At 49.0% G+C, this 18,663-nt stretch overlaps 1 long non-coding RNA gene across 1 annotated transcript in view; it reads right to left on the reverse strand.

Annotated features, from left to right (window-relative positions):
• LOC138513225 (uncharacterized) overlaps positions 1-18,663 on the reverse strand; it is a 169,995-nt gene that overhangs the window by 5,241 nt on the left and 146,091 nt on the right. Inside the window, exon 5 of the long non-coding RNA XR_011281733.1 lies at positions 17,753-17,820. This is a non-coding gene — a long non-coding RNA (uncharacterized lncRNA). The remainder of the gene's footprint in view (positions 1-17,752; positions 17,821-18,663) is intronic.

Genomic DNA, 18,663 nt, shown 5'->3' on the forward strand with positions numbered 1-18,663 from the left:
CGACTTTACAGAAATGCTACTTATGGAGGGTTCGTGTGTCTGTTACATTACAACACAACTCATAAAATAACATAACTTTGCATACAGTTCTGTGACAGGGTCCACAGCTCCGAGGTGCAGGAGTGGCATGAACCTACCACCCCCACAGCAGTTTTGGGACCTGCTGCAATTCGATGCTTATACAAGGCTCTGAACCCCAGCAGTGAAGGAGGGTTAGGGTGACGATGGTTGGATAGGGAGGGGAGGGGAGGGGAGGGGAGGGGAGGGGAGGGGAGGGGAGGGGAAATGGAATGAGGTTTAGGGAGAGGTGATAGCATTGTTCCTAAGTAAACTATGAAGAATATGGTTATGATTTCACTAATGTGATATACATTTCATACAAGAATGGATCACCATATGTATCATTAATATCTGTGTGTATAGATCCATATTATCAAATTATCAAGCAGGTCCAAGGCCAAATGCTATGTTATTGTAGAGCACGCTTAAGCTCTTTTTTATAGAACAAATATGCATACAATATCACCCAACCTTTGTTGGTACTCATCTCATTTATCGACCTCAGAAGGATTAAAGGCTGAGATGGCCTTTCTGGGATTCGAACCTGCAGATCACACACACATTGCAGCAGTGAGCGCTCAACCCACTGAGCTATCATATCATCCAAAGTAAAATGAACACTTATTCTGTAGTGGATACCATTAAACTGGTAACTGAAATTTAACAGCAGACCAGTTAAGTTCATCTGCAGGTCTGGTGCAAATGTGGACACATGTCAAGCCTGCGTGCATCTACTTTTCAGGCTTCAGAATCAAAAGTTGGCAAAATAGGGAAAGCAGCGCACTCACAGGACATCCCATAATCTGAGCACTCGTTACCTCATACATGCAAAGAAACATTCTGAACATCATGCCAGGGAGATGGGAAAGATAGACACTTTACAACAAAGCATTCATTGGGGCACAATGAATTCAATGTTTGGCCATAGCACATCAAGTGGCCTGGCCACTTGATGTGCTATGGTCAAATATTTCTACATTGTACACAAGCTTTTAGACGCAAGAATTTTGTCAAGTGACCGACCGAGGGCCATCCCCTGGTTGCTGGCACTCTCACGTGTGGCCTCTATCGCGCTCTGACCCGCTGCAGAGATGTTAGAGCAGGGATCCAGAGTGGTGGCACTGACCCCGAGGTGTCTGGCCCTAGAGTGAAGGAATGGCGGTGTTAGGAGGCTCACAGGCTGGCCTGTTCATGGTGTGCAGGGGTGCAGAATGCCAGCGACAGCACTGCCGCATTTGGCCAGAGCGACTCCTGCTCTTGCGGTGGCAGATGGAGGGGCTTTTTTTTAACATTCTGATGTTTACATTTTCCGAATGAGAAGCAGATGGTCCCAGTGTGTGCATCAGGCACGAGCAGGCAGTGCAGCTTTTGAGCACTGCTTGAGAGGCCCTCATCTTGAAAGTGTCCAAGGCCATGCTTGTTTGTTCTGGCAGTGTACCAGTGACTGCCTGATTGCTTCTCTGCAAGGCAGGCTGACATCTCACAGACAATGTGCACTTGTGGTTTCCGGAGCGTGTACACGCAGGAGTCCATGTCTGCGATCGCCGATTATCTGGAGGTGTGTGCACGTGAGGAGGAGTCATTTTAAGTTAGTGTGCATATGTCAGCACCATGACTAAAGTATTCTGCATTGTGCACATGTCAGAGGCAACGTGTAAGGTGTTCTTCACTGTGTACACGTGTGAGGTCTGAGGACACCGAGATGGAATGTCTGTTGATTGTTACAGATAACGGCAGAAAGAAACCATGCTATAACTGTGTGAAACTTGCAAAAAGCAAAATACATAGTCCAAAATGAATGCTTACCTCAGCTCTTGGCCAGGCTCCTAGAATCTCTCCATCTCTGCTGCCAGGCTGCCCATTCCCTGCTAAAGCTGCACTTGCTGCTGTGTTCTTCAGGTGAAAGCTGTGTCTGCTCCAGAAGACAAAGCAGCGCTGGGTTGTCACTATCCTGGCGAGCTGGTTTCTTCCAGCCACAGACGGCCCTGATGCCAACCTGGGGGTGAGGGGCATTCTGACAGATCCCCATTCTGACAAAGGCCGGCAGTTCTTCCATCTCGTGACACATGACCCATTGACCAGAGAACTGATGAAAGCTCTTGGGACTGGAGAGCCTCAGCTCGCTAATGACTGCCCTCTTCCTTTCTAGCAAGAAACTCTTAACATAAATCACCGCCTCTCCTGCCGCCTCCCCCATTGCTGTCACTTTCTCGCCATGCCATGTGACACATCTTCATTGCTCTTTCACATTGGCCCGGCGACGGCGGCCCCCAGGCACAACAACAGGTTGCTTTGAACTTTGCAAAGAAGCAACAAATTTGTTGCTTCCTGCAAAGTTGAAAGCAACTTAATGTGCGTGCTGGCACCATTGTGCCGTGGTCCCAGCGAGGCAAAGCCCAGCCCTGCAGGCAACCTCCAGGCTCCTGCTGCAGCCTTTGCGGTGCGGCTGGTGCTTTTTGCTTTTGCTTTTTTTTTCTCACACAGGCCCAGCGTGGGCAGAAACTGGCCCCCAGGCAGGGACTGGACAATTTAGCATCTGCCACTGGCCGATTGGCCGAGGGGGCAATCGGATGCTGTGGATGGCTAACAACTGGCTTAAGTTAAACGGAGAGAAAACTGAGGTATTGGTGGTTGGCCAGTCTTCTGTTGGCCCTGGCCAGACCTCAGAGTACTGTCCAGAATGTCTGGGTCCGTGTCCAAAACCTTCTGCTGTGGTCAAGAGCCTAGGCATAAAAGTCATGTCCTCCAGCTCCAGAGAGGCGCAGATCTCCTCAGCATGCCAAACTGGTTTTGCCAAACAGAAAGTTCTGAAGAAGGCTCTTCCTTTCCTCCCTAAGGAGGCTAGAGCCAAAATTGTAACAGCCTCTATTCTGGGTTCGATAAGACTACTGCAATGGTGTCTATCTTGGTCTGCCAGTGATGCTACTCTAACGCTTTCAGATTCTGCAGAATGCAGCGTCCAGGCTTGCTCTTAATGCTCCCAGACTGTCTCCTGCGTTCTTCAGCGCCTTCACTGGTTAACTGTAAAAAGTCGGGTGAATTTTAAGATTCTGTTTGTTGTTCACTGTGCTAGTCATTCTGCTGGGGCTGAATTTCTTCAAGCAAAACTTTCTCTATACCAACTCAGATCTCTTCGCTCATCAAATCAGTTTTTGTTGTCTGTCCCCCGCTTTCAATGTGCATGTGCAGGGGGCAGATCTTTTTCTGTGCTGGCTCCCTCTTTGTGGAATGCCCTCCCTTACAACCTGTAGGCTATACATGTATTAGCCATCTTTCACAAAAAGCTGAAAACTTTGCTGTTTAATGTCAGCTGCTTCCTTACCAACTCTGTTTTCTTTCTCCAGCACCTTGATGCCACCTGGTATTTGTTGCGCTTTATAAATTCTTTTACATTACATTACATCCTTGACCTCAAGCCCAGGGACCGTATCTCTCCAGCCCTAACATCTATCCAATGGCCTTTCCTCCCTTAGTACTTCCCTGCTAGAGCCCTCTGGTCCTCCAAGTCTCTGCTTGTCAAACACTTCTCCAAGAAGAGAGTAGGGGGCAGGTCTCTCTCCTCGGCTGGTGCCTCTCTTTGGAATAGCCTCCCTGCTCCCCTCACACTTGAGCTGGACCTCCTTAAATTCTGGAAACCTCTCAAAACTCTGTTTTATTCTACCTTGTTCCCTCTTTCCTTTCCCTGCTAATCACCCCACTACTGCTGAGATTAGCAGCCTGGTCCTTCATGAATCTTACAGTTAAACAGGCCCTCCACCCAGTCAACACCAGCGCCCCCTCCTCAGCACTGCCCCTATGGGCCCTTTGCCAGGTGGTTGTGCATCCCACCTGTGGGTGCCTTCCGCCCTAGCACTTGCCATCGGCCTCCACCTTGGCTCCCCTGCACTTCCTTTCCGGGCTCCCACCAGCCCTTGTCCATACCTTGCGCCGCCCAAACCCACCCATCCGCCCTCCCTCCCTTCCTTTTCTCCTGCCCTTCTCTTCACAGCACTTGCACGTTCGAATGTCACAAGGCTTAGTAGGACCACGATTGTATGTTTACTGTTTTTGCCACTGCTATTTTGCCCCTTTGCTCTCCTGCTCCCTCCCGACTTGTCTTGTGGTGATTATGCACTGCACTGTTATTTTACTCCTCTTGCTCCATTCTCATTTTGTCTTGTGGCGCCTGGAAACACCATTCTGTTGTATAGGCGCCTAATAAATGCTCAATAAATAAAAAATAAATGTACAGTGTTCCTCTGGCACCAACTCTTTGTGTGTATAGCATTTTTCTAAACAGAGGGTAGGAGGTTGATCGCTTTCCACAGCTGGCTTCCTCCTATGGAACAGCCTCCTTCTGCCTCTGTGCCTTGAGCAGGCCTTGCTTAAATTCCAGAAACTCCTCAAGACCTTCCTCTTCACCTCCTCCTTCCCTTCTCTGCTAATCCCACAGTTGCTGCGATTGGTGTCCGGGGCCCTTATGCATCCTAGGGTCCCCTGACCTCCCACACCCAATCGGCCCAGCTCCTGTCTTCCCTCAGCACTTGCCTTGGCACACTCTCCGCTTTGGAGGATCGCACTTACTCTTAACGTGGCCCTTGGCCATGTAGCATTCAACAGCCAAGCACTTTATCTGTGGCTCACCCATGAGCTCGAATCCTCCAGCACTTACTCCCTCTGCACTCTTCCTTGCTGCACCTGCACGTTCTGAATACTCGCAAGGCATAGTAGGTTCATCCTTGCTCCTTTTCCCTCCACTGCTCCACTGCTCTTATTAATTGTTTTGTTATGTGATGTACTTCACTCCCTTGATTCCCCCTCCTCGCCCTGTGGGCACTTTGAAGCAGTATTTTACTTGCTGTATTAGCGCCCAACAAGCAGACAATAAATACATAAATAAGCATTGGTTTGTATGTAACATTTTATTTACTGGGGATTCCCAGTCTAATGACGGGGAATAATTCAAGCATGTTAATCTATGTAATGTGCCAATGCTGGAGAATCGTTGTTTACTTGAACTGCACGAGAAACCCTGGGTTTCGGCACCAAAACCACCCTCTTTCAGGGTTCAATTATCTGCAACAGTTAATTTAGTAAATGCTCAAGTTTAATCTTTCTCTATTGTAATTGTTCAACTGCTGTAACCAGGGCATCTCAGATTTGTGGCAATCGTAAGTTCTTGGGGCCCAACAGGGACCTTCTGGCTCTACTATTAAGGGTTTCCGCAGAAAAAGTCGGCAGAAAAATTTCGAATGGACAAATCACCGCCCCTGTTTGGGGGATATTTTTAAGAAATATAGCGGTTGGGTAAGAGGAATAGTTAAACTAGGCGAACCTCTTTGGGTCACCAGAAAATCGTTCGGGCAGAGCCAGAGGTACATTCCCAGGTAGGTTGATCTGCACTGGGTTCGTAGAAGATGTTGAAGGAAGATTTGCCCCTGATGCGGGTAACAGAGTTTGTCCGGCTTGTGACTGTATCAATTGTCTAGCGAGATCGTCTGTTCGCTCTTTGGAAATAATCAGTTCCCTTCTTAGAGCATTAGTTTCCTGACGGGCTGCATGCTCTTCTGCTCTTAGTTCCCTAAGTAACTGGGCTAGCTGGTCGGTATCCGAGGTTTCCATAGCGCCTGGGTGGGAGTTTTGCGGTCGGCTTTGCGTTCTGTAACGCTCACCTGATTCCCGCAGAGGCGCCGGTCTTGACTGGGTGAATGCCGTATCTTCAAAGGTGATGTGTAACACACGGTTGGCTCTTTGGGCTGGACCTCTGTGCACTGTATGTCTGACTCGAAGAGTAAGATGTCTGCAGATAGAAAATATGGGATTAATGAACTGGGGTTATTGGGTGCCTCTCTCCTCCTCCCTTTCTCTTCTCCTGTAGAACCCCAAAGGTTAACGCCCTCACCTTAGGTAAGTGAACGCCGAGCTCTCCATCTGCCTCGGGGCAGGGTGCCGTAACCTGTTTCTTCACTGGATAAGGGTGCAGGCCTCTTGACCTCAGAGGACTGCTGTCCGTCGTTAACTGCACGAACGGTAAGTTCTGGGCACTTCAAATGTCTTAAAAGTCTTTTGTAATGATATCTCTTGTTTTGCAGGGTGATGGCGGATGGCGGGCTGATGAGAGTTGAGGATCGAACCCGCGTGAGGAATAGAAGCGCCTGGAAGCACGTAAGTAAGCGCTTGTAGCCTGCTTCACGATGCGCACTAACTGTCCCTTTTATCTTGCAGGTACAAGTTCGGAGCTTTAGAGAAGCTGAAGGGTGCTGGAATACCCACTGGATTCGGCGTGGGAAGGATTAATGGGACGTGAGTAATAAAGTTGCCCAATGTCTTTAAACGCACCTTCTTTTGTCTTTCAGATGCGGGATGCAGCGCCGAAGGCCTCCGGAGCGTGCGAAGAGCTGGTAAGCTTTTGTCTTTCAGATGCCGGAATGCAGTGCGAAGACCTCCGGAGCGTGCGAAGAGCTGGTAAGCCTTTGTCTTTCAGATGCCGGAATGCAGTGCGAAGACCTCCGGAGCGTGCGAAGAGCTGGTAAGCCTTTGTCTTTCAGATGCCGGAATGCAGCGCGAGGCGTTGGTGACAGCCGATGGACCAGGTAAGAGATGCGCTGCCACTGAAGACCGTAGTGCTAACCTGTTCTTTCTTTGTCTTTACAGGTGCTGCTGAAGACTGGATTCCAGGATGGTAAGCCTTTGTTCCCTTAGGCCCAGGATCAGAAGCAGAAGACACGATGAGCGTTCTGCTGCAGAGAATGCAGAATAACGCAAAGCAAGATTCATCCATCGGGTGTGGTTTAAATAGCCTCCTGTAGTGCTTAGGTGTCTCCTTCCACAGCCTCGCCTAGGTGAGAAAAGAGTTCCTGCTTTCCAGAAGAGTTCCAGTGTTCTGAACCTAGGGAGTGGCTCCTGCCCCACCCAACAGGAAAAGTAGTCCCAAACTGAAGAGGATCAGGGGCTCAACTGGCAGGTAAGTAAGCAGCATGGTCTGCTGCAGGTAAGTCCACCCAAGCATTATGAGCCCGGCGCTTCCAGCGCTGGGACTGGGCATCTTTATGAGCCTGGTGCCACTGGCGCCAGGACAGGGTCCAAAAGGTCCCAATTGGGACTGGCTGGCACTCGGAACCGGGGTTATGGGTCTGCTTCCAAGGGAGTCGGGCAAGTCCTGATCTTTTGGAAGCAGAGATCATGACATCTGTCCCCCGCTACATCTGACCGCCTTTGCTGCTGTCCCCACTGCATCTGCCACCCTCTGCTGCTGTCCCTCTTCTGCCTCCTCTCTGCTTCTGTTCCCCCTCGGCTTTTGCCCCCCTCTACCCCTTTCCCCCCTCTACTCCTGTCCTATTCTGCTTCTGTCCCCCCTCTCTGCCTCTGCCCCTCTCAGCTCCTGTCCCATTCTGCCTCTGCTTCTGCCCCCTCTCCTTCTGTCCCCCTCCTGCTTCTGTCCCCCTCCTGCTTCTGTCCTATTCTGCTCCTGAATCCCCTCTCATGTGCCCCCTTTCTGTCCGCCCTCCTTCTCCTGTCCCACCTCTGCCCTATTCTGCTTCTGTCCCCCTGCTTGTGTCACCCCTCCTGCTCCTGTCCACCCTCTGCTCCTGCCCCCCTCTCCATATGCCCCCTTCTGCCCCACCTCCTGCTTCTGTCCCCCTCTCCTCTTGTCCCCCCTCCTGCCCCCCCTCCTGCTCCCGTCCCTCCTCCTGCTCCTGTCCTCTTCTCCTCCTGTCCCCCCTCCTCTTGTCCCCCCTCATGCTCCTGTCCCTCCCTCCTCTTGTCCCCCCCTCATGCTCCTGTCCCTCCTCCTGTCCCCATCTGCTTCTGTCCTATTCTCCTTCTGCTACTGCCCCCTCCCGCCCCTGTCCCATTTTGTTACTGTCTCCTTCCTGCGTCTGTCCTATTCTCCCCCTGCCCCTCTCCTCCTGCCCCCCTCCTCTACTACTCTCCTGTCCCTCCTCCCCTTCTGTCCCCCACTCTCCTGTCCCCCACCTCTCCTCATCTCCTTCTGCCCCCACCTCTCCTTCTGTCCCTTCTCCTCCCATTCTCTCCTGTCCATCCACTCTCCTTCTGTCCCCCACCTCTCCTGTCCCTCCTCTCTCCTTCTGCCCCCACCTCTCCTGTCCCTCCTCTCTCCTTCTGCCCCCTCCTCTTGCCCCCTCCTCTCCTTCTGTCCCTCCTCCTCTCCTTCTCCCCTGTCCTTCCTCATCTCCCCTTCTGACCCCCTCCCCTCCTTTTGTCCCTCCTCCTCTCTTCCTCTCCTGTCCCTTCTCCTCTGCCCTCCTGTCCCACCCCCTCTCCTTCTGTCCCACCTTCCGTCCCCCCTCTCTCCTTCTGCCCCCCACCTCACCTTCTGTCCCTTCTCCCCTGTCCCTCCTCCTCTCCCCTTCTGACCCCCACCTCCTCTCCCTCCTCTCCTGTCCATTCTCCTCCTCTCCTGTCCCTCCCCCCTTCTCTCCCGTCCATCCTCTCTCCTTCTGCCCCCACCTCTCCTGTCCCTCCTACTTCTCCTCCTTCTCCCCTGTCCCCTTCTCTCCCATCCATCCTCTCTCCTCCTCTCCTCCTTCTCCCCTGTCCCTCCTGCTTTCCTCCTTCTCTCCTGTGCCTCCTCCTCTGCTCCTGTTCCATTCTGCTACTGCCCCCTCTCCTTCTGCCCCTCTCTCCTTCTGCCCCTTTCCCCACTCTGCTCCTGTCCCATCTCCGTTTGCCCCTCTGCTTCTGTCCCATTCTGCTACTGTCCCCCTAGCCTTCTGTCCCCCTTTGCTCATGTCCCCCTTCTACTCCTGCCTCTCCTGTTCCTGTCCTTATTCTGCTGCTGACCCCCCCCTCTGCTGCTGTCCCCCCTCTGCTTCCGAGGAGTGGGGGGACATTTGACAGATACGCATTGGTTCCCGTTCTAACCTTTTATAAACAAAAGGTGTCCCCCATTTTATTATATGGGGCAGAAACAGCATTGAAAATTCCCCTGTCCTTTTGGAAACTTCTAGAAGGGATCTTTTGGAGGCGAGTGTTGCCCCTGCCCAACAGTCTGCCAGTCTCACTAATTAGATTTGAGTTAGGACTACAGTCACTTAACTCCCTGGTTAGATGGAGGTGTCATGCGCCGCTTCGGCACCTGGCGTCTTTGGCCCCGCTGCCGCTTAGGGACTTCCTGATTCCCGTCACGCTGACGCGACGTCTCTCTCTACGCGGTCTAGTCTTCCCCGCCGTAGCGCTATTTAACCACTCCTCTCCCAGAGCACTGCGCGTTGCAACCTTCCACGGTCAGCTGCTTTTCCTCGCTGCCGCGGTCTTGCTACACGCAGTTTACCTTTTGCTCCTCGAGCATTTTTCCTCTTACCCTTTCCATCCTTTATTACCGGTCTACGCCGGTCCCAGTTTATCGTCTCCTCTCAACCTTCATTCCTCTGTTTCCAGCCCTCTGCCTTTACTTCCTTACTTCATCTATTTGGCGTAATTGCTGTGATTATATTTCTCCTGGTTCCTGTTGCTGCCTTCTCCCCTCATTCATCTGCATACACGTCCAGCGGCCATCAGTATACTTCCCGGTCCAAGGGGTTTTTTGCCTATTCTGGCTTTTTTCCCCCCTTCCTGTCTCTCCCGGGAGGGGGATACGGTCAGGGCGCATTTACACGCTCTCACTGTGGCTTCCTCTTGTGGGAGACACTCTCAACCTCGAAAAAAGGAAAAGGATTATACGGCACATCGAACACTCAGTCCAGCTGAAGAGGATTTCGACTCCACAGGTGAGGAGGTTGAAGAGAGAAAGGAGGGCATTGTAACAGTGGTAGAAACGGAGGCTGACAGTTTGCAACGCCAACAAACACCAATCATGGCTACTCCTGAGCAAGTGCAGGAACTCATTGCTGCGGTACAAAGCCTTTCTCTAGAAATGCAGAATATGAAAACTGAAAACAATCTGTTAAAACAAATGGTGGCAGTAAGGGAGCCCCCCAACACAGACCTGCCCCCTATGCCTTTATCTTCAGGGAAGTATGATGGTTCCCCCAAGACCCTAAAAGAATTCCTTGACGCTTGCAGGGTGTATTTTTCCTTCAGAACCCGCACCTACGCCTCAGATCATGCCAAGGTTGGATTCCTGGTGTCTAATATGACAGGGAACGCTCTAGCTTGGGCCACCCCTCTGGTCACCGGAAATGACCCTGTCCTTCAGAATTTCGATGCATTTATTGCTTTGGTTAAACAAACTTTTGAGAGACCCGAAGTCTCAATGGCAGCTGGTGAAGACTTGATGGACATTCGTCAAGGACAGTTTGATGTACTGTCTTATATCTCCTCCTTTAAGAGATTGGCCATGGAGACGGGTTGGTCTGAGCCGTCTCAATTTATTTTGTTCCGCAGAGGCCTTCGAGAAGAATTAAAAGATGAAATGGCTCACTTTCCTCGGCCTACTTCCCTGCAGGATCTTATGACGGCCGCCCTTCAGATGGAGTTCAGGATGCAAGAAAGGCGTCAAGAAAGAAGAAAAACACGTACCTCCTTTTTAAGGACCTCCTCACCTCCTTCGGCAGCGTCCAAACCTCACGATGAGCCCATGCAAATCGGCACTACTTGCCGTTCTTTAACACCTGAAGAAAGAAGGAGGAGAAGGGAACAGGGCCTATGTGCCTACTGTGCCTCTGATCGCCACACGGTGCATAATTGTACTGAACTAACCAAGAAACCGGCGGAAAACGCAAACCCTCGAACCTAGTGGGGACGGGTTATCGAGGGAAGTCTTCCAGTCCCTACGTTACTATGTCTATTGATTCCTCGAACCCTTCTGAAGATTCACGCCTGATGGTTATAACGGTCCAGGTTACTATCAATGGCAGCCCAGTAGAGACACTGGCTCTCTTGGATTGTGGTGCCGCAGGAAACTTCGCTGACACCCTATGGGTAGACAAAGTGGGTGCTTCACGGATAGACCGGAGCCACGGTCAGAAAGTAGAAGGAGTAGACGGCACGCCTTTGAGTTCAGGACTCATTGTTCAAACTACCGAACCACTTCCTCTGACTATATTTCAACATTCAGAAGTCATTACCTTTGACATCATTCGAGCAGCCCATTTTCCTCTTATCTTGGGGATTACCTGGTTGCGACAACATAATCCCCATGTCGACTGGAAGTCTAATACTTTGCAGTTTAATTCCAGTTATTGCCAGACACACTGCTTTAAAGAAGCACATTACCAGGAGGTAAAGATATCTCCCACTGTTCTCCCCACGAGTATAGGGGTGCTTTCCATTGACTCGGTATTGGAAGAATACCCTATGGTGTTTGCTGAATCCGCTCCTATGGCATTACCACCTCACAGACCGGAGGACTGCTCTATCGAGCTAATACCCAATGCCCTGGTTCCATTTGGACGAATGTTTGCTTTATCCAAGACTGAAAAGGATGCTTTACGAAAATATCTGGATGACAACTTGTGCAACGGTCTCATCAGACCCTCTAAATCCCCGGCGGGTGCTCCCTTGTTCTTTATTCCGAAGAGGGATTCTAAGGACCTCAGACCATGCATCGATTACAGGGGACTCAATAAAGTCACTCGTAAGGATAGATATCCCATGCCCCTCATTCCTGACATTTTGGAATCTGTACAGGGTGCAACAGTTTTCTCTAAATTGGATCTGCGCAATGCATACCATTTACTCAGAGTGAGTCCAGGAGACGAATGGAAGACGGCCTTCAGGACACCATTCGGCCTTTACGAATACTACGTTATGCCTTTCGGACTGGTCAATGCTCCCGCTATATTCCAAAGGTTCATAGACCGGATATTCTCTGATTTATTGTTTATTTCAGTTGTGGTTTACCTTGACGACATCCTTGTTTTTTCACAGTCTATGTCAGAACATCTAATACATCTCACTGAGGTCCTGGAGCGCCTTAAAAAACATCATTTATTGGCCAAACGTGAAAAGTGTGTTTTTGGGGTATCCTCGGTCCCTTACTTAGGGTTTATCCTTTCACCACAAGGAGTACAAATGGATCAAAAGAAGATTGAGGCCATTCTTCATTGGCAGGCTCCTTCCTCAGTCAAAGAGGTACAGAGATTCCTGGGACTGGCTAATTTTTATAGGCGTTTCGTGCCAGGTTTTTCCAACACTGTCCTACCTATTACCAATTTGTTAAAAAAGACATCAATGCCTTTCATTTGGAGCCCTCAGGCTGAAGAGAGCTTTCAACTCTTGAAGAAGAGCTTCTGCAGCGCTCCCGTCCTATGCCAGCCCGACCAAAGTAAACCTTTTATTGTGGAGACAGATGCCTCTGCCGCAGCAATAGGAGCAGTTCTACTACAAGAGCATGACAACGCTGAACACCCAATAGCATATCTATCAAAAACTCTCACTCCGAGTCAACGGAATTATTCCGTAATCGAACATGAACTACTGGCCATGAAAAAAGCCTGTGAAGTCTGGAGACACCTCTTACAGGGGTGCAACCACCCTTTTGTAATACGGACAGACCATAAGAATTTACAAGTTTTACAGTCAATGGATTGCATAAATTCCAGACAAGCCCGGTGGGCGCATTTTTTCTCACAATATGACTTTACCATCACATATATTCCTGGAAGCCAAAACACTTTGGCAGATGCCCTGTCCAGAAAGGCTTTTTCCTCCCATGTTGCCTCATCCTGCCCGGAAAAGTTGTTTCCCAGGAATCGCATCGTTGCCACTATCTCTTCCCTGTTTCAACGGATAAAAGAAGCTGTCTCCTTACATCCAGAACCTCGCGGCATGATCCAAAAAGATGGTTTGTTCCTAAAGAAACAGAGGATCTGGATACCATCCAAACCTCTTCAAAAAGACATATTGTCCTGGTGCCATGATCACAAGACAGCAGGCCATAGGGGACAAGCCAGCACCTTGGACTTGATTAGTAGAGCCTTTTATTGGCCTAATATATCTAAAGATGTTAAACAGTATGTCAAGTCCTGCAGAGTCTGCTGTCAGAGTAAAAACAACACAAAGAAACCCATAGGTCTGCTGCAACAAGATGCCATCCCGGAACGTCCATGGAGTCATATATCTACAGATTTCATTGTGGACTTACCTTCGTCCCACGGATGTTCATGCATAATGGTGTCCATCGACTCTCTCACCAAGATGGCTCATTTTTCTCCACTCCCTGGTATACCAACTGCCGATGGTATGGCATTAGTATTCATTAAAGATGTGTTCCGACTCCATGGTCTCCCCGACAAAATTGTATCAGACCGAGGGAGCCAATTCGTCTCCCGATTCTGGAAATCCTTATGCGCCGCTCTTAATATTCAGCGCGCTTTATCATCAGGATATCATCCCCATACCAATGGGCAGACAGAGCGGTTAAACGCCACGTTGGAACAATATTTGCGCAGCTACACCAATATGGAACAAGACAATTGGGTGGATATGCTGCCGACGGCGGAGTTCGCATATAATAATGCCAGTCATTCCGCAAGCAAGATGTCTCCATTCTATTGCTCATATGGCTTTCATCCCCGAGCCATCATTCCCCAATTTTTCTGCAAACCTGCTCTTCCGGCGGTAGAAGAGGCACTAATCCGAATAAGGGACATCCAAGACAAAGCCAAGTTGAACCTCAGAGACAGCCTCCAGGCTTACAAGAGGCAAGCTGACCGGCACCGGCAGGTTGTACCTGATTGGGAGGTTGGCTCCAAGGTATGGTTGTCCACTAAATCCCTTCCTAGATGGTCTCGCCCATCTAAACTGTCCCCCAGGTTTATCGGTCCCTATCCCATTTCTGCCAAGATCAATCCAGTGGCCTTCCGCCTTAAGCTGCCGCATTCTCTTTGGCGGATTCACCCAGTGTTTCACGCATCTCTTTTGAAAAGTGCAGAACAGTCATTAAGGGCTCGTCCTTTCCCCACTCTTTCTCACTCACCTGATGTTCCTGAGTATGAGGTGTCCGGGTTGCTGGACTCCAGATACCGCAAAGGGCGCCTGGAATACCTGGTGCATTGGAAGGGTTTTTCACATACGGAGGACTCTTGGGAACCAATTGCACACATCCACGCTCCTATCATTCTCCGGAAGTTTCACCGTTTGCATCCCGGCAAACCGGGTGGCCTGGGCCTTGGCGGGGGGCATACTGTCATGCGCCGCTTCGGCACCTGGCGTCTTTGGCCCCGCTGCCGCTTAGGGACTTCCTGATTCCCGTCACGCTGACGCGACGTCTCTCTCTACGCGGTCTAGTCTTCCCCGCCGTAGCGCTATTTAACCACTCCTCTCCCAGAGCACTGCGCGTTGCAACCTTCCACGGTCAGCTGCTTTTCCTCGCTGCCGCGGTCTTGCTACAAGCAGTTTACCTTTTGCTCCTCGAGCATTTTTCCTCTTACCCTTTCCATCCTTTATTACCGGTCTACGCCGGTCCCAGTTTATCGTCTCCTCTCAACCTTCATTCCTCTGTTTCCAGCCCTCTGCCTTTACTTCCTTACTTCATCTATTTGGCGTAATTGCTGTGATTATATTTCTCCTGGTTCCTGTTGCTGCCTTCTCCCCTCATTCATCTGCATACACGTCCAGCGGCCATCAGTATACTTCCCGGTCCAAGGGGTTTTTTGCCTATTCTGGCTTTTTTCCCCCTTCCTGTCTCTCCCGGGAGGGGGATACGGTCAGGGCGCATTTACATGCTCTCACTGTGGCTTCCTCTTGTGGGAGACACTCTCAACCTCGAAAAAAGGAAAAGGATTATACAGCACATCGAACACTCAGTCCAGCTGAAGAGGATTTCGACTCCACAGGTGAGGAGGTTGAAGAGAGAAAGGAGGGCATTGTAACAGTGGTAGAAACGGAGGCTGACAGGAGGTCCTTATCTCTATAGGAAAACGATGTTGAAGAATAATGCCCCGGAGGGACCACATTGTAGACTCCTGGAAACTCAAATGTAGAAAGGTATTGGAGGATGCAGGGCTAGATCAGGAAACGTTGATAAATATCCAGGATAAGATCAAAATCCAGATGAGAAGGCTTGATTGGATTGAAACCATGGAGATGAGATCGGCATATAAAGTCTTGATCATTTCTTTTTTTTAACATTTATAACGGCGCATACAGAAAAAACAACACAAAAAATATAAAACATAAACAGGAGGGCAGGATACAATCTATGAGAAGAAGCACATTCGCCAGAGAACAGTGGGAGGTGTAAACCCCAGAACAAAATGGTGGTCAGATAAGCATGAAATAAAGGTAAGCCCGTTCAGATGGGAGGCATCAGAGTATTAATTTACAGTTCGAGAATCCCATGGGAAGATATTTACATGATCTGAGATAAGAGGGTAAAGTGCTAAACCCACAACCAACTAGGACACCTTTGCTGCAAGCACCAGTCACTCAGGTCCGGCACTCTGACAGTTCCAGGCCCTGTTTTTTGTCGTAGCCAAGCAAGCGCCTTGTTTCGCAGTGCTTCTCTGGACTCTATTCCATCCACTTTCTCAACCTTGGTGATCACAAGTTTGGGCCAGCAATCTCTGCAGGCTGCAAGGTCCCGCATCATCTGTTCCTTCAAATGTCGCCAAGTCACTGATATCTTGAGGGCAACCAGCCCTATATTTATACTTGCTGCTGGGTTTTCCCCAATCTGCACCCCTGTTAACATTTGTTGAGTTAACCCAAACTGTGCACCCATCGGGATATGACTTACAGGTTTATCAAATTCCATATACTTGGAATAAATCCCATCTCTCACCCCACGACAGTGGGGGTTAGCTACCTTTGACTGAGAAAGCTTAGGCGTGGGTGGGCGAGAGGGGGCATGCCACCTTGTCAGCGTTCTTCAGATCATTGTTAAGATCTTTGCTGATAGGCAAAAGTTTGGAGACGGAGAGTTGTTCTTGCCGGAGCTTCTGTCTCCTTTTGGCGCTTAGTGCCAAGACTTCTGATAGCCTATTGCCGCTCCTGTGAGGCGCAAAGGGCGGTGAATGAGGGAGAAGTTCCCCCCCTGCTCGTGGTGTCAAGCTGTACTAGGAGGTCCCAACCCCGGGCTAGAAGCAATCGTAGCTCCCATGGACATATCCATGTCCTTGTTCATGCTTGCCAAAATATGTCACTTCGTGACTGGCCTAACACTGAAGAAAAATGTTAAGAGAACCACTTATGGGCAGCGACCTAAGACAAGATTAGACACCAGTAAGAGCTGAGAAAGAAGCTGCTTAAGCGCTGCTTCCCACGTACATAGAGCACTAAGCGTGTAGCTGAGCGGTGCTCATTCCGGTCCCAATCACAGCCATCAGATCACCGGATGCCGTCAAAAGACAAATGCAGCGAGGGACTGCAGGGCTGGGGGCTAGGTCTGAAGACCAAACGCTGCAAGGGTGTAGAGAAGCCACCAAAGCACTGCAAGCGTAGCTGCGGTCCACAATTGCCTCGCTACCGAGCGCTCTCCACTCCGCTCTACCACCTCAGGGATTAGAGAAAGGGATCCTAAATGATCCAAAGCCACGTCAAGCCGCACCGCCTAATATGGCCGCCTCTACTGCTTCTCTACTGTCTCTCTTGGCTCGTCCGGTACATGTTCAGCCACAAGGGCCATAAACCAAGTACCAAAGTATTTGGTAAAATTCCCTTCAAATAGGTATATGAATGTTTTTCTGAGATTAAGGTTAAATATTCTCTCAAAGCAGTTCTATGGTATATAAAGGCTAAGACAGCAAATTCACCTTTATGTAGGCATTGTAAGGCCCAGTTGGAAACTACTAAACACCTTTTGTTGGATTGCGATGCATTGGAGGCTGCAAGAAGGAAGTTAACGGATGTTTTGTCAGAATATAGGACCCTAAAGAAAGATGAATGGTGGCAGGACTCTATACTGGTCGAAAAAGTTACAGTGGCAATGGCGACATTTTTCATTGAGGTTTTAGCCCTAAAATGAGATGGGAGGTATATTTGCTTGGCATTTTTAGGAGAGGGATGTTGTGTTTTTTAATTTAGGAAAGCGTGAAGTCAAAGGACTTTGTATGAACTTGTTTTACTTTTTGTGTTGGAATGGAGGGAGGGATTTTATCATGGCAGGTTGTAATAAACCATAACATGATTAATAAAAAAAAATTAAAAAATATACAATATACAGTGATACAAACAATGGCACAATACGCGTAATACTTTCCTAAACGGTTTACTTTCCAGCCATTAAAATAATATCAGTAATATATTATAATAATTATATTTGTTAGATCCCATTTTCATTAGACTATTTTTATCAAACATAAAAAGTGACGCAAAGCTTTGCTTAAAAGGGGCATTGATGCTTCCATAAGATTTCCCATGGTTCATAGCAAAAGTCTTATTTACCATTCAAAACAGCTTAGGCGCATAGAAGCCACGTTCACACAATTGAGCATTAGGTGTTTCATCGTCTGTGTATCTATTTCAACGGCAGCTTCTGTTCTCACTTTTCCCACAAAAGCCTATTTTCCCTTGTTGGCACAATATTTAATTTAAATCGCATTCAAATTATCCCAAAGTTCTGTTATGGGTATTTAATTAAATACAGTGCACATGTTCCTAGCTTCTTAAAAGTGTGGGCTACTTCAAATAGCGCTTAAAATGGCCAATCATGTTGCAAGTATTACACCAATCCAACCGACAAGGAACTGGCTAAGACTTTCTGGCTTTCAGAGCCTTTCTATTTCAATGCATTTCTGCAAATGCCAAGTATATAGGACTGACGGTGGCTTTACAGCCATTGGTACAGACTTCGGAAGAGGTAAAGCACCTTTCCAAAGAAGACCTTCGCCATGGACCAGATCTTCTTCCACCATTTGCATGTCTTTATTCTTCGAGCTGCAGTAAAATACAGACAAAACAAGAACATTGACATTATCAGCAGGCGATTCGAGTCACAATACTGTATAAAAGAGTTCAAGAATCACTGAAATCCCACACGAGTGCGATCCAGCAGTCTAATACCATTGGCGTAAAGAACCCAGAAAATCTTTGGTCCACACACATTAGGAGGAACAAACGAGGCAGACGCCAGGGATGTACCTAGGTCCTGTGGCTGTGGGAAACTCGCAAACATTTAATGCTGAGTTAGTATGCAGGTGAACTAAAATGGCTAACAAACTCCTCTGAATCCCCCAATTGGCAAGCTTCACCCAGAGTCTCTCTCGAGCAACGCGATCCAACACAAGAGATAGCTCGATGTACGCTACAAAGCTCGGTGGGACTGATTTTGCCTGTGCCAACCGTTGCAGAGAATTAATTATCCATGGGTTGATCTTGTAGGCTAGAAACATGGGCGGCCCATTCTTTATCTGGAATAGGATTTGGTCGGCCTTGATACTGGAAATGGCCGCTTTCCTTCACTAGCTTCCAGTAATTCATATCCACTTTGTTTACAATACAATATCACAAAGAGACCATAGGGACCTAACCTGGCTTTTCTTTACATTTTTTGATTAACAATCTCCCTTGCTCCCCCCACAGGGGGCCCGTCTCACACTCCCTTTTTGAATCCTGTATTTCCTCATTGAAGTGCCAGGAACGAGTAACATTCAAACGAGCAAGTGGTTTCTGAGGATTCAATTAATTACTAATAAAAATAGGGAACATGTCCAGGGATCAACAATTTCCATCACAGCCTCCCAGGTTGCAGAACAGCATTTCATTCATATATTTATTGAA

This window comes from Ambystoma mexicanum, chromosome 12 (assembly GCF_040938575.1).
Source record: "Ambystoma mexicanum isolate Mex_15411 chromosome 12, UKY_AmexF1_1, whole genome shotgun sequence".
Lineage (NCBI taxonomy): Eukaryota > Metazoa > Chordata > Amphibia > Caudata > Ambystomatidae > Ambystoma > Ambystoma mexicanum.